At 42.2% G+C, this 14151-nt stretch overlaps 1 protein-coding gene across 4 annotated transcripts in view; it reads left to right on the forward strand.

The window, feature by feature from the left end:
* Window positions 1-12545: 12545 nt before the first annotated feature.
* The window catches only part of foxp2 (forkhead box P2), a 96742-nt gene continuing 95136 nt past the window's right edge, over window positions 12546-14151 (forward strand). For all 4 annotated transcript variants that reach the window (XM_069709238.1, XM_069709243.1, XM_069709242.1 and 1 more), the window contains exons 1-2: window positions 12546-12610; window positions 13812-13877. The gene's annotated coding sequence lies outside the window, so the exon portion shown is untranslated. The remainder of the gene's footprint in view (window positions 12611-13811; window positions 13878-14151) is intronic.

The following is a 14151-nucleotide window of genomic DNA, read 5'->3' on the forward strand; positions in this document are numbered from 1 at the left end:
CGTCTTAGCAGACTGGACTCACTCTTTCTCTTCCTCTGTGTGTGTGTGTGTGTGTGTGTGTGTGTGTGTGTGTGTGTGTGTGTGTGTGTGTGTGTGTGTGTGTGTGTGTGTGTGTGTGTGTGTGTGTGTGTGTGTGTGTGTGTGTGTGTGTGTGTGTGTGTGTGTGTGTGTCTCAGATAGGAAGTTTAATTCAACTAATCCTAGATATTCCGTGTAACCATAACCCCAAATCCAGTATACCTTGTAAATAGACTTTAGTGCTTGTTACACAATCCTTCACAGGTAGGTGAGTGAGGCTTTTGTCCTCAAAGGACCCCTTTGTTCTACATTTTGAAGCCATAGAGGTTCTCTTTTGCCTTTTAACGGCAGTTTTGGTTATTGGATTGTATCCTTTGCAAAATTTGACAAGACAAGACTTATGATCCAGTGTTAAAAATGTTATATTTGAATAGGTAAGTACACTAATTTAAGATACTCAACACCAGTCTGTGGCAATGCTATAATTAATTTATATATGAAGGACAACTTGTATGTCTGAGTGATCAGTAGATGGCACTGTGTGATCAAAGTAAAATATCCATGTCAGCTCAGCCTTCACCAAGCTCCAATGAATGTGTTTTCAGTTTACATTTCTTTTGTGATAATGAGTTCCAACTGTAGAGAACGTGTCAGAGAAAAATCTGTCAATAAAAAGGAACAAAAGAAATTTTAAAAAACAAACAAAAAAAACTTGTTAAAGAAACGCGTTATTTACAGCCCAGTCTCAGGCTTTGGACAGAATGCTATAAATGTTGACCAGCAGGTGGCAGCATACCACCACCACAATTCCACGATCCGTTTTCCCCTCCAGAGGCTGTTTCCTCCTACTTATATTTGATGGAATTGTTAATAGCGATAAGGATTTGTAACACAAACAAAAACACAAAAGAGACCGAGATTATTACACGTTAGGCAGTGTGATCTGCCTGCTCCGTACTTTCAAATGTTTATGTTTTATTTTTTTTATTTTGTTTTATCAAATTAGAAAGGAAATAGACTACTGTTTTTATTTGTAACTAAATGTAGGCCAGTTTTAGGACATTTTTGGACATACTTTATGGAGTGCAGAAAACTCCGTGCTCGCCCACCAATGGGAAACAGTTTCACAAATAATACTGGAGAAGAAATCCGGTGTGATCTTGATATGAACAACAACAAAAAAAGCTAATACAGAGATGCCGAGTATTTCACGATTTTAGTCAATAAAAACAAATCCTCCGTTTTATTAATGTATTATAAATTCACATGGGCATTACAGAGTAATACACACCGACCGCAACTTGTGTTTCTTTGACTGAAAGAAAAGTCCCTCTTTATGAACACGTTTTCCCCAATTATAATAATAATAATACTTGTTGTAATAACGTCAGACATAGCATTTTAAAATGTTGACGAGAGTACGATCGCCTTTACATGAATAAATATTTTCCTTTTTCAGATGACAATAATCTGGTCATTCATTTTTTTTTGACCGTGAACGTTGCATTTGTTTAAATAAAAAAAAAGAAGAAGAAAAGAAGAAAGCAAATCATTTGAACTACTGATCAGTGTATGATTAGCTTCGGATCTACCACTAGATTAATGCAAATTCCTTCAGTCAAACGTCAGCTACGCCTTGTTATATCTTCTTTTTCTGATTAAGTATTTATTCAGCAGTGATTTTATTTAATGAAATTCAGAGTTACATATAGTCTAAACATAATGACATCAAATCACGTAATTTTTTTTTAATAATAGTAGGCTACTAATGTGTATAGTCTTTACACGTAGTGGTTACCGATCATTTACTGTATGCAAACACTCCCGACATGACCATTAATAAATAGGCTATTTTCCTCTCTGCAAATCTAATTATGAGTCGCATGTAATTATTTAAAAATGTCATCAGTGACGCTAAATGTAGATTTACATGCTGACTTAAAGGATGCTGAAGCTGTTTTGTTTCACCAAAATTCGACTTAAAATGGTATATTTCCTTGATACAAACATTATAAACTGCAAACAATATGTGCACAAAATGTAGCCGGAAAAATCACGCGACTTTCTTTGCGAATATCGTAAATAATAAAAAAAGCAAACAGTAAATGTCATGGGGTGGTCGCTATAGCAGCTGCAGAAAGATTATTGTGGTAATATTGCAGGAACATTATGGGGATATATATTGATTTTTTTTTTTTTTTTTTTTTTCATATAGTTCCCACTTGCGAATGGCTTCGCTTCAAAACTACTTCGCGGCGAGTTCCAGCATATGAACCCAAGTTTCTGAGATGCAGCAAAACGCACACTTATTCGGCTGTCTTTTTTTGGTCGGAGTGGACCGTCCCGTTACCGGGAAGTTACTGGTTCAATCCCCACCCCCCAACAACAGTAGTGCAGCTATGACTATCGCGGAGGCTTTCTGAGGCAGGACGCCGGTCTCTCCGGTGGACTACACCGTGAAACGTTTGAAAAAAAAAAAAAAAAAAAAAAGAAAAAAAAAAAAAAGGGGGAAACAAACTTCCAAAAAAAAAAAAAAATACTTTTTATTTACATAGCAGGTGGCCGTGACGTCACACGGGGTCGCAGTACGCCCAAAAATAACAACACACCTCCGCGCACAAGCAAGTGCCTCCCCTGGGGGGGGGGAGGGGGGGGGGGTTTCTAGTCCCAAATATACTTGCTTGCTGGGATACAAGCTTGATGTGTGTTTGAATCGTAACGAAAAAAAAAAAAAAAAAAAAAACAAGCCGCTTCTTCCTCGCATTGCGCGTCATTCAAACAGGACTCAGTGTACTGCTTTTTCCCTCTGTTGCATTAGTAATAACAGCGGCGTTGACGGGAGACAGCAGGAGAGTGTGTGTGTGTCTTCGGCAGCGGTGCCCAGCGGAGGACTATTTCGAGCTTTTTTTTTTTTTTTTTTATTTACTCTTGCAGCTTGTTGTTCATTTTTCTCTGCGTTGTGGTGAACTTGGACAGTCACGTGCGAAGATCTCCGCGAGTATAGAGGACGGCGACTTCTCACCTGGCGTGTGTCCCTTTTGACTTTTTTTTTTTTTTTTTTTATTTACCGTGAGGGAAATATACCTGACAAGTGTTTTTTTTGTGGTAAGTTTTCTCTGCCCAGGAGCTTAAATTTCTCTCCGTAACCCTTTTGACTTTTTTTTTTTTTTCTTCTTCTTCTTCTTCTTCTTCTTCTTCTTCTCTCTTTACCTCTCTGACCGCTACACCTGAATTAGAAAGTGGACCGCGGGTCACAAGTTTGTTTAGTTTTGTCTGTAAAGCGCTTTGCAACTTGACTTTGCGACAATATAATTTACACGTCGCGAGTGGGTTTCTTGTGCTTGTTAATTAGCGAGCAGCTGTTGACAGATTCCCCCCCACCCCCCCACCCCTGAGCTGCAGTCCCTTTCGGCTTTTCTTTTTCTTTTTTTTTTTTTTTTTTTTTTTAATGTTCGGACCTTTGGACTGCGCTGCCCACGATTTGCCTCGTCTAAACGTTGAGTACTGACTTTAGGAAGAAAAAAAAAAGCCGATTTATTGTTTCAAATCTGGATTGTTAATAATCTTGAATTCAATTTCCAAAAAAAAAGTGGCTCGTTTGATAACCGCCACGTGATAAATTGCATCTCTGACAACTCATTTTAAAACGTAGTGTGTTCAGAAATAAACTGAAATTACCCTGTTAGATTTTTATTTGATACATTTAACAGCAGCCGATGTGTATGTACATTAATGTCACTGCAAGCTATTTTACTCTCTAGCCACTGTTTGCTGTGATATATATATATATATATATATTGCTATATTGCACTAACTAGAAATAACTAGTGATTTAATTCACAACTTGTTATATCCATGTCAAATATTAAATCTGTATGTTATCTTATTTTGAAACAAATAAACAAGGGCTATTGCAACTTTTTTTTTTTAAAAAAATAGATATCCTTCAGTGTGGTTGCCTTGGTGTTATCACCTGTGACACACAGGGGGTTGTATATAGTTTTGAAAGCAGTTTTCATTAATCCTGGTGGTTTTTTTTGTTAAATGACTATTGTCACAGTTTCTTAAGATCATGCTCCAAACATAAAATACAATAGAATAAATTGCAATTAGATTTAGAGGTTGTAGTTGTTTAGAATTATCCGTGCTCCATTGACTGATATCCATGGACCTTTATCAATATGTATGATTATCAGCAGTTAACGCCTTACCGTAGTTGCACGCTCCATTTTTATATTCCATCTTTTTTCGTTGTCCAGAAACAAACAGGGATGCTGGTAGCATGTTACTTTTCATCATGATTAACCTACAATTCAAGCTCATTTATCAAAAAAAAGCGTCTGCCGGGTCCCTCTATTTCACTCTGTGTCTTGTCACTGTTCTCTTGTAATCACTGTGCCCCCCCCCACCCCTCCTCCACCATCTTCACCCCCCCCCCCAAAAAAAAAAAAAATCAATAGATGTATTTTTTTTTTTTTTTTTGTAAAAGAAAGTCTAACAAGGTAGTGGGAGCTAACAAACTCTTCGGGCCCGTCCTCTTGATCAGCTTTCACCCCCGGATTAGCTGGATCGACCCTCCTTGTTCGAGCCGCAGGGTGCACAGGTGTTCCTTCCTCAGTTATGCAGGTGTGGGCCGGTTCCCCCCTCACTCAGCAGCTCTCACTCTTCAAAGGGCAGGCGGCAATAAATGCCCCTTGTGAAATATGTCAGCGACAGTGCACAATCAGCCCCTTTGTTGAAGTGCCCCTGTAATCATTTCTTAAAGCACCTTTAAAGCAGTCCATGCTCCTCTTGTTTACTTGTTGTTGGGCTGGTGTGTGCGTGTGCGTGTGTGTGTGTGTGTGTGTGTGTGTGCGCGCGCGTGTGCATGTGGTAAAGTGAGGTCACTTGAGTTTGTAAAACAGGATGCATTTTTTTCCCCCTTAAGGCAGAGCTGGAGAGAGACCTGCCATTAGTCTCCCTCCAAGACTGACCGTTGTTGGGAGCAGCGCACTTATTACCCCGGCTCTCCCCACTCTGCGTCCATTTTTTGATTGCTGCATTCATCATCGGGCGGTCGTGCTCTACATTATGGTAATAGGAAAATGAATGTCCTCCACAGGATTAATGTGTATACCCTGTCATACGTTTCAATCATTTATCAAAATTAAGATTCAGCTTTCAGCTCAGTGAACACCGGCTGATGCATGATTTTATCTCCAGATATGGAAATTGTTGCTTCCTGCTGAGCTGAAGTAGAAAATGCTTTGTGTTTGGAGCCCTGTTAAAAAAAAAAAACTTGGTGTGCATTTCCGGTGACTGTTGGCTCAGACGGACAGCGCAGGCTAGGTGCAAAATAATTAAGTGCAAATTCAGAGTGAGGCGATGGGTTTTTATGCTCGGATCACATCAGATCTGTTTTGAGTCTGACAATTTGGTTTTTTTTTTTTTTAATGCAATGAAACACTTGCTCACTTTTGGATTGGCTTTTGAATTGCACCATCCCCCATCCCCCAGCACCACTGTAATGAAACAGGACTGCTCCAGCTCAACCCTTGAGGTGTTGCTGCGTGTTTTTTTTTTTTTTGGGGGGGGGGGGGGTTAGAAAATCAAGGGAGTGGGAGCGCCAACATCAATTTTCCTCAACATGTCAGTGGGCCCATCCTCATAAACTACCCGGTGTGTTTTTTTTTAATTTTTTTTATCTGTGGCTAAACTTAAAGGTAATTAAAAGGCGCGTGTTCAGGTTTACATCCATGTTAACTTCATGGAAATGTTTCCATGACAACCTCCATGCAAGATAAAGCAACTAGAAGTGATCAAGACCATCCCCCCCCCCTCTCCCCACCCCCTCACCCCCACCTCGTACCTTGGTTCCCCCCACCCCCCCCCCCAGTAAGAATGGAATTTGTGTTGACAGTTTTGGCCTTTAATAGCACTTTTGTGCCGTGCAAAAGTATTTGTTTACCGGGATCATATGCTGCAAGCTGTCAGCCTCGGAGAGATTGACTTCTTAAGATAAAAGAGTGTATTACATGCTTAGGAGGCCACCCTTTTTGCTCTGTAATTATCCACATCACAGTAATGATGTTTTGTGTGCCCCAGTTACTAAGAGTCTCGAAACAGCTCAGACTTTTTTAGTTACGCTCTGGGTCACTTCTTAAGCCCGACTAGACACTGCTGTGGACGAGAAACGTTGTGACTCCTTGGCTGGAGAAAGCTGCACAGGGTGGGGTCAGGGGATGTGGATTATGAAGGAGATCGCCCACATAAGGTTGAGTTAATAACATAACTGAGAAAAGTCATTAACTTACTCCTTCATGCTGGCCATTTGTTGTTGTTTTTTTTTATCTCGGCTTACAGTCATGTGTAGAGTTTGTTTGAGTTCCTTTTTATGGGCTTCATGTTTGCTTGGTTAAAAAGACCACGTGGTTATATATTTACTTAGACTGAAACAATCAAGTGTCAAAATAGCCTACAAAGATTGTTTTGCAAATAGTATGTCTTACATCAACACAGCCAAAGACTGTACAAACCGCGAACGACCAAACTCCCACAAGTAACTTTTGCTTTGTGATGTCGGCGGGAAACGCATGCAAAGTTATAAACCAAACTTTCGCTTTGTGTACATAATATTTCTTAAAGGTATGTAAAATAAGTCATGCTTTTCATAAGGTTTAGAGTTCTCCTCTCGGCTCCATCGTCTTGACCGTGACCTCGTATTTAATAGCCTCCCTTTCAGCTGACACCTCAAGCTGCCGTGAGCCTTGCCTGTAACACTAGTCGACCTGTCTGTTTATCCAATAAACCTCGCATTCGTCTGAATCTCGCAGGACACCGACAGCTGCCACCGACCTAGCGCTTTTTATTTTTTATTTTTAAAAAGCACGTTTTTATGTTTATGTTATTTTTACGTACTTTTATTTAATTTTTTTTTTTTTCCTTTTTGAGTTAACAATTGCATGTTTACTTGCTGATCAGTGCGGTGTGAAGGCATTGCAGCTTCTATTCACGTCACAGTTAGATGGACAGTGTCCTCCTGTGAAAAACAAAATGTGTTGGTTTTGGGGTCTTGCCCTGAATTAAAGCCAGAAGGTCAGTCGTGGTAAAAGGCAAGGTCAGCGTTACCCAGACTGCATTCAGCCATCAGCCTGTCACTCGTAAACAGTCAAACCTCATGTGAGACAGCGCAGAGGCTAACAGCGGCAGCTAACTCAACCATTGTTGAAAGGGCCCTTTGTTAAGAAATCTCTTTCATCTTTTTAGATTTATCGACAACAGATTAATGAGAATATCATTCGATTACTCGTGGCGTGATAGATACTCTGCACATTGCAGATGTCGTGAAAAGAAAGTTCGATTTGACTATTTCCAACCCGAATTGTATATTTTCCTCACGGTTGACAACTGGAGTGAATGATTTGGAAAACATTTATTATGGCTTTGATTGCCGGGCCTCCGCCGTAGAAAGATTTGTATCATGGTCAGAAACAAAAGCAAGCAGTTAACATTCTCCAAGGACATTTCCTCTTCACCCAGAGAGACACAGATGAAGAAGGGGAAGAAAAAAAAAACCCTGTTTATTTCAAACATGTTGTGAGTGGTAAAAAAAACAAAAAAAAAAACAGTTGGGGGGAGGGGGGGAGGGTGTGCATGACAGTAACAGTTTTTGACAGGCACATTAGGCTGCAGAAAGAGCATCCAGCTCGGGGCTGAGGGCATATGGTGCTGCCTTCTGCTGGCATCGCTCTAGACCAAGTTACAACACTCGCGCAGGGTCACGACTGTCTCAGGTTTGTTCCTTCTGTCTCACTCGTCTAAATAAAAACAGGAGGAAAAATGGAAGTGGGGGGGGTTGGGTAGTGGTGGTGCTGTCGGAGGAGTACGATGGGCACGCTGGGGTGTCTTTCTGTAAAGGACAAAATGAATGGCCTCAGTCAAGCCCTTTTGAGTCAGGACACAATTTGGGCAAACATTTTTTTGCAGAGGAGACGTTTGACATTTCCAGAAATGCATCACTTTCACGTTGGCTTGTTTCACAGCCGAACGCTCTGCACCACATTTGTTTTATATCTGGCATGCAAATTGAAATTTGCATAAAGCATAATAGCAGTTATCAAGTTAAAAGCAAGCACTAACTCTTATCTTCTTTCCTCATCCGAACACCCAGCTCACGCTCTTGGATGACAATCCCTAATCCTACTCTAAACAGAGGCCATGTTTTCACCACACTGGCTCTTCTAGGTTTTCTCCTGTCCTAATGCGGAGAGGGTGGACTTGGATAATGTGTAGGATGACGCATGGCTTTTGGTCTGAAGGCAGCAGATCGGTGGGAGGGTAATTACAGGCTACTGTGCGCCTCTCTGGATTTTCCCTGGATCACAGCTATAGGCCGTGAAGCTGAGTGCCCGATGCAACTCGCTGAGAACGAAATAAAATAGCCACAACATATGGACCCGGCAAAACAATGGTTTATTTTTATGATATTTGATGAGTGGTTTTTAATTTGGATTGTCACTTCTGGCAAGCAGCAGGGCAGATGGTGCAGACTTGAGTGCCCATCAGAGCCTAAATACCTCCAGGCAGCTGTTGGTCATAAACTTTTTTTTTTTTTTTTTTTTTTTTTTTTTCCTCTTTTCTCTCTTTGACACGGCTCGGGTCAAGAGGAGTCAAACCTGTTACAACACCTGTTTCTGCATATGCAAATCTGTTGTTTTGTCATTTCATTAGGCAAGGCAAAAAGACAAGGGTCCCTTGTGGTTGCAAATGCGACTGGCACCGGGCCCAGTTGGCATGCCACCACAGCAGAAAGATGCTCGAGGCGTGGAGAGGGGAGGGACGAGAAGTTGGGCTCCCGTAGCGACTCAACCCGTCGGGGGCCTTTACGTCACAGCTCAATTTGGATGGCTTCCTAAAATTCAGAGTCCAAATCGTGTTGGAGTTGTAGGAGAGGGGTAACTCCCTCTCCCATTAGGTGTCTTTATCTTCTCAGCAAAGAGGATCTGGAAGTGAATGGAGGACGTGCCCAGAAGCCAAAAAAAACTGGCACACGTCTGCCACGCGCTACACGCTTCCTTACGCCCTCCCCCTCCCCCCCTTACCCCCACCTCCGCCACCGCCCCATCCCCTCGGTGTCCTCTCCTCCGTCCTCCTCCCATCCTCATCCCTTCATCATCTGGCGCTCTCCCGCAGCGCTCGCCTCTTAACCACATGTGCAAGCGCCGGGCCTGTTCCTGCTCCGGGGCTAATTGTTCACTGGTAAACTGCATGCTTGTTGGTGGGGGTCTCCCCTTCATGCAGACACAGGGCTACAAAGCAGGATGGTGGCAGTGATGACGGTGGTGGTGGGAGGGATAGGGGAGGAGGAGGAGGAGGAGGCGGAGGAGGAGAAGGAGGAGGAGGATGAGGAGGAGGGGGTGCTACGGATCATGATCTCTCCATGCAGTTTATTTTTCCCGTATAAGTCTAAAGATTGCCGGTTGTAATCCGGCCTGTGTGCTGAATGCAACAAATACACCATGAAATTAAGGTTATTGCAGGAGCGTAATGCAAAAGCTCTGTTTGAGATTACTAAAGCTCGTCTGCAGACCTGGGAGGAATGAGAAGCGGGACGGCAGAGCATGCTTTTCTATCCAGTGTCTGACAGTCTCAAGAATCTACCTGATCTGCCTCTGATCACTGGATCGATCTGTTAATTGTAACTGATACTTACTGATTTCCTGTCATTACAGTAGAATAGAAAGCCTTAAGGACATTGCAGTTAGATCAACTTCGAAGGTGTTTACTTGGAGAATTACAGGTTGAATTTTTATGCTCTAATCCGTTATAACTTGATCTAATCTAGTACCATTAAAAATTTCCTTTCCTCGGCCTGGATTTAAGAGAAGACCTAGGACTAGTCCTTGTGCCGAGTTAATCTCATCTGATAACCGAGGCCTTCCTCCTCCTCCTCCTCCTCCTGTCTCTCCTTTCTTTTCTAACCCTCTCTGTCCTCCTCTCCTTCTTCCTCTTCCTCCTCCTCCTCCTCCTCCTCCCTCCGCTGCCATGGCTTGGTGGGTCTGATTTGTAGTTGGGCTCCTCTCTCACCACACAGAAGGCATTAAAGCCAGGCCCCACAAGCCCCCTCTGATATGGGAGAGTTCATTAGAGATGTGCCTTTGATGGGCAGCCTTTTCATGTGACTACCGGTTTTTCAAATACCTTGATGTAGAAGCTTAAGAAGGCATTGTGCAGTAAGCCTTCCTTTTGATGCGACTTATTTAGATCTGCATAGTAAATCAGGGGGGAGTAAATAACCAGCCAGCAGATGGAAGCAAGGAGATAAGGCCCCGGCGAACAATCGCATTTGTATTTTGTTATGATGTTGACAGCAGCTAAAATTCACTAATCTAGAGCCACTGATCTGCATTTCAAAGAAATCTCATTTAGCAGCGGGGAGGATAAAGTTCCTCTCATTGTGTCTATTTTATTGCATTCTTTGCTAATTTATCTGCCCACAGATTTAACGTGCGGGGCTTGGTGGTTCGAGCCGGCGTCCGTGCGTTGCATAGGGGGTCTTAAATACTGTGAAAGCAGTTACGTCTAGACTGTGAGCTGAGGGTAATTACACGTCTGACCATGAATAGAATGAGTTTGAAGACTCATCTTTCTTCAGGCAGGCCTGAATTGCCCGACGAACACTGATAAGGAGCATTTGGTCCCCACAGAAATATTGCCAGTGACTTTCCATAATGCGACCCCCCCTCCCCCCGCACCCCACCCCTTTTCCAACACCAAGGATGGTATTTACTTTTAAGATAAAGTTATTGTGTACAGTAATCTGACTTGTTAGCATAATGTCCTCTTTCATCGCGGGACCCTCCTTTTTCTGCAGTGTGGAGGTATTTGTGGTCCGGGTCTTAAATAGTTTATCTTGACTTAGTGCGCGAGCGCTTTATGTAAATATCAGCCTATAGCATTATTAGGCCTTCATGAATACTTGAATGCATTTGCCATATTTATAAGTTGATAGAATTTACCAGTGGTCTTATATTTGGCATAAAGACATGTGTGTTTGTAAATCCCCACGAATTGGAGGTCATCCAGACTAATAGCATTCCAAATGCTTTTCCAGTGAATAAAATATGCCATCTGCACAGCCCAAAGGGGTTGTGATGTTGAAATCAGCCCAGGAGCAAATCATTTAAGAATAGGGATATTAACTTGAAATAATATTTTACATCTAAATTATATTGAAAACTATTAGATCTTTACTTCACTGAAATGTTGGCAGATTTAGTCATCTCATGAAGATTTGCTATTTCTGAAAGAGTCACTATCTGGATATACACGATACATCATTTTATAATATAATTAAATCAATAATTTGGTTTTGAAACCTTTACGTGTCCGTTCTCCATCCACCGGTTGGTGCCCACTCCCCCACCCCCAACCTCAAGCCCTCCTCCCCCGTTCTGAACTCAATGTTGCACAGCAATCTGTGCAACATTTTCCGCGAACTCAAAACAGTGAAAAATTATAGCAGTTGGCATGTTTTGTTTTCAGCTGTGCTCTTTGAGCTGTGGGCTTTTTGTACAGTTCAGAGAGCACATTCCTCAGGATTCAGCAGTCGCTGGTTGCCTGTAGGGGTCATTGGAATTGTGGGAGAATAAAAGGAAGAAGAAGAAGAAAAAAAAAAAAACATCTCGGAGAGGAACATCCATGCCATTTTGTGTCGTCGTCCCCCCCCACACACCCCAGCCCTCCCCCGACAGCAGAACCTGGCCTCCACCGTGCTTCTTCTGACTTTTTTTTTTTTTTTTGTCCTAATGTGATGCATGTGCAGTAAAAATGTCCAGAGCAATCAGCAGCTGCAGTTTTGCTATTGTACACTCTTGCAGTACTTGTGTGATTAACACAAAAAATCATCAATACTAATGGTCTCTAAATTATATGGATACTGCGGCATGTGTACTTGGATGCAGACAGCTGAATGGAAGGATGTGAGAAATCAATCGTGTCAGGTTAACAGCGTGATTTACTCAGTGTTGAGAGCTTGAGCCTTCCAGGCACTGCACCTTTTAACTTTAGAGAGAGTGAGCAGTGTGTGTGTGTGTGTGTGTGTGTGTGTGTGTGTGTGTGTGTGTGTGTGTGTGTGTGTGTGTGTGTGTGTGTGTGTGTGTGTGTGTGTGTGTGTGTGTGTGTGCGCGCTGGAGGGGTGGGGGGGGGTGTGTGTGTGTGTGTGTGGGGGGGTGCTTGCACTGTACTGTACTGCACTGTACTGTACTGTACTGTACATTGCCTGTTGGTGCATGCACATGCACATACCCATACACATATGCTCCCAGGCTTTACTGCCAAATCCAGGTGCACTTTGTTGTTACAAAGTTTATCGCTTTCACCTACAAACCATAAAGAAAAATAGTTATGCAACACATCATCTAGCCCACACTTGTTTGCACTAGCAGTATATGTGCCTCAAGAAAAAAAAAAAAAAAAAAAAAAGAACAGATCAGTGTGTCGGGAAGCACAGTTGAACTAATGGCGTACTTTTGTTTTCTGTCATCTCAGAGCTGACATCGCTGGACTCCCACCCCTCCTGTGACGAACATCGACAGCAAGTTCTCCCCTTAGGGTAAGTATTTCAACATGGTTCCTTCATGTCCACATGTCAGTGACTCCTTGGAAGCTTGGGCTTTCAACAGTCAGTGTTAAAATTACGAGTAACCTACAACCTACAAGAACATCTGTCAAAGTAAAACTCTTCTCTTCAGACATATATATATTTTTTTTATTTTGATAAAAACATTTATGAGGTGGTGCTCTTTTGTTCATTCGGGGCCTATAATGCCGAGGCCAGTATTTACATGGACTTATTTAAATCTGCTTGATATCTAGTTTTTGACACCAGAAACACTTTAGCAGCGCTGTGAAAAAAAAAAAAAAAAAACTACAATCAAAACACTGGTTGTATTTTTTTTTTGTCGAAAGGTGACACAAATACGCTCAAAGGTGAAGTTAGCGCTACACCCAGAAGTAATCCTGCAGTACTTATTGGCTTTTTACTCAGCGGTTTGATTGCACTTTCTGTGGCGAGCCTGGTCGTTGTCGACTCGAGCAAAACGCTATCTTTCACTTCAGCTGGTTCACCGTCTCCGCCGCGGCCTCTCTGCTGTCAAACACCGACACGTAGAGCCGAGAGAGGCTGCAGCACCACCAGCTCCAGTCAGCTGCTCCAAGCGGAGAAAGTGACTACTATGTACGGTGTGAAAAAAAAAAATTCATCATATGGCAACGGCGCTGTTAAATACATATATGGAAAACACTGTACAAAACAGCTAGAGGACCCTACAGTGTCTTTGGTTGGTGGTGTTATAGTATTGTTAGCCCTGCTGTTTCTGGCTGATTGTAGTGGCTGGGGGAGGTCAAGGGGGCTCCATTCCTCCTTAAATGTAACAAATCTTCATCTAGTCCACCTTGATAGAATTCCCCCTCCACTGGGCAACCTCTCAGTTGTGCCTGTTTGGTTTTCACACCCCAGGGATTTTCAATCTACTCTAACTTAGAAGTTATGATATGCACTATGGCTGACAAACGCTGGCAAGCTTGGATTCCAGTATTTTTTTTTTTTTTTAAATGTATTTTATTGATGTCTTTATTGAGATTTGTAGCACAAATGAACAGGATAAAGTGAACAGGGGTCCTATTAGCTCTAACCTAATTTTGGGGAACCCGGTATGTATTACTGTAGAGTGGTGAGACACAGCAGAAGGCAGGCAGCTTCATTCAGTCTCATATTTTAGGCCAGACATCCACTCTCTCGTTTTTCCTTTTAGGATGAAATATGCACACTCTGCGCCCGTAGAAAAAAGCAGACGACACTGAGTGTAAAGTGCAAAGTGGTAAGTAAAAGCTGTTTTCATCATCCTTGCATGATTTGTGTTGTGTTTTCTCCCAGATTAATGTGCCCACATCAGTCGTAGCTGTTGATGAGGTTCGACTGTCGAGAAACGCAGTCGGATACGTTGGTTTTCTCAAGCGCGATGATGTTTTCATCAACTAGTCAGTGATAAACATGTGAAATTTAAAGCTGATATAAAATATTATCTGTTAATCAGACATAAATTCGACCACTTTATCGATCCTGTACAAGTCGTACATTATCAAAGACAGCTC

Source organism: Brachyistius frenatus, unplaced genomic scaffold (assembly GCF_029030835.1).
Source record: "Brachyistius frenatus isolate BFR_SWC_R1_liver_20210118 unplaced genomic scaffold, ASM2903083v1 Contig_81, whole genome shotgun sequence".
In the NCBI taxonomy this organism is placed as follows: domain Eukaryota; kingdom Metazoa; phylum Chordata; class Actinopteri; family Embiotocidae; genus Brachyistius; species Brachyistius frenatus.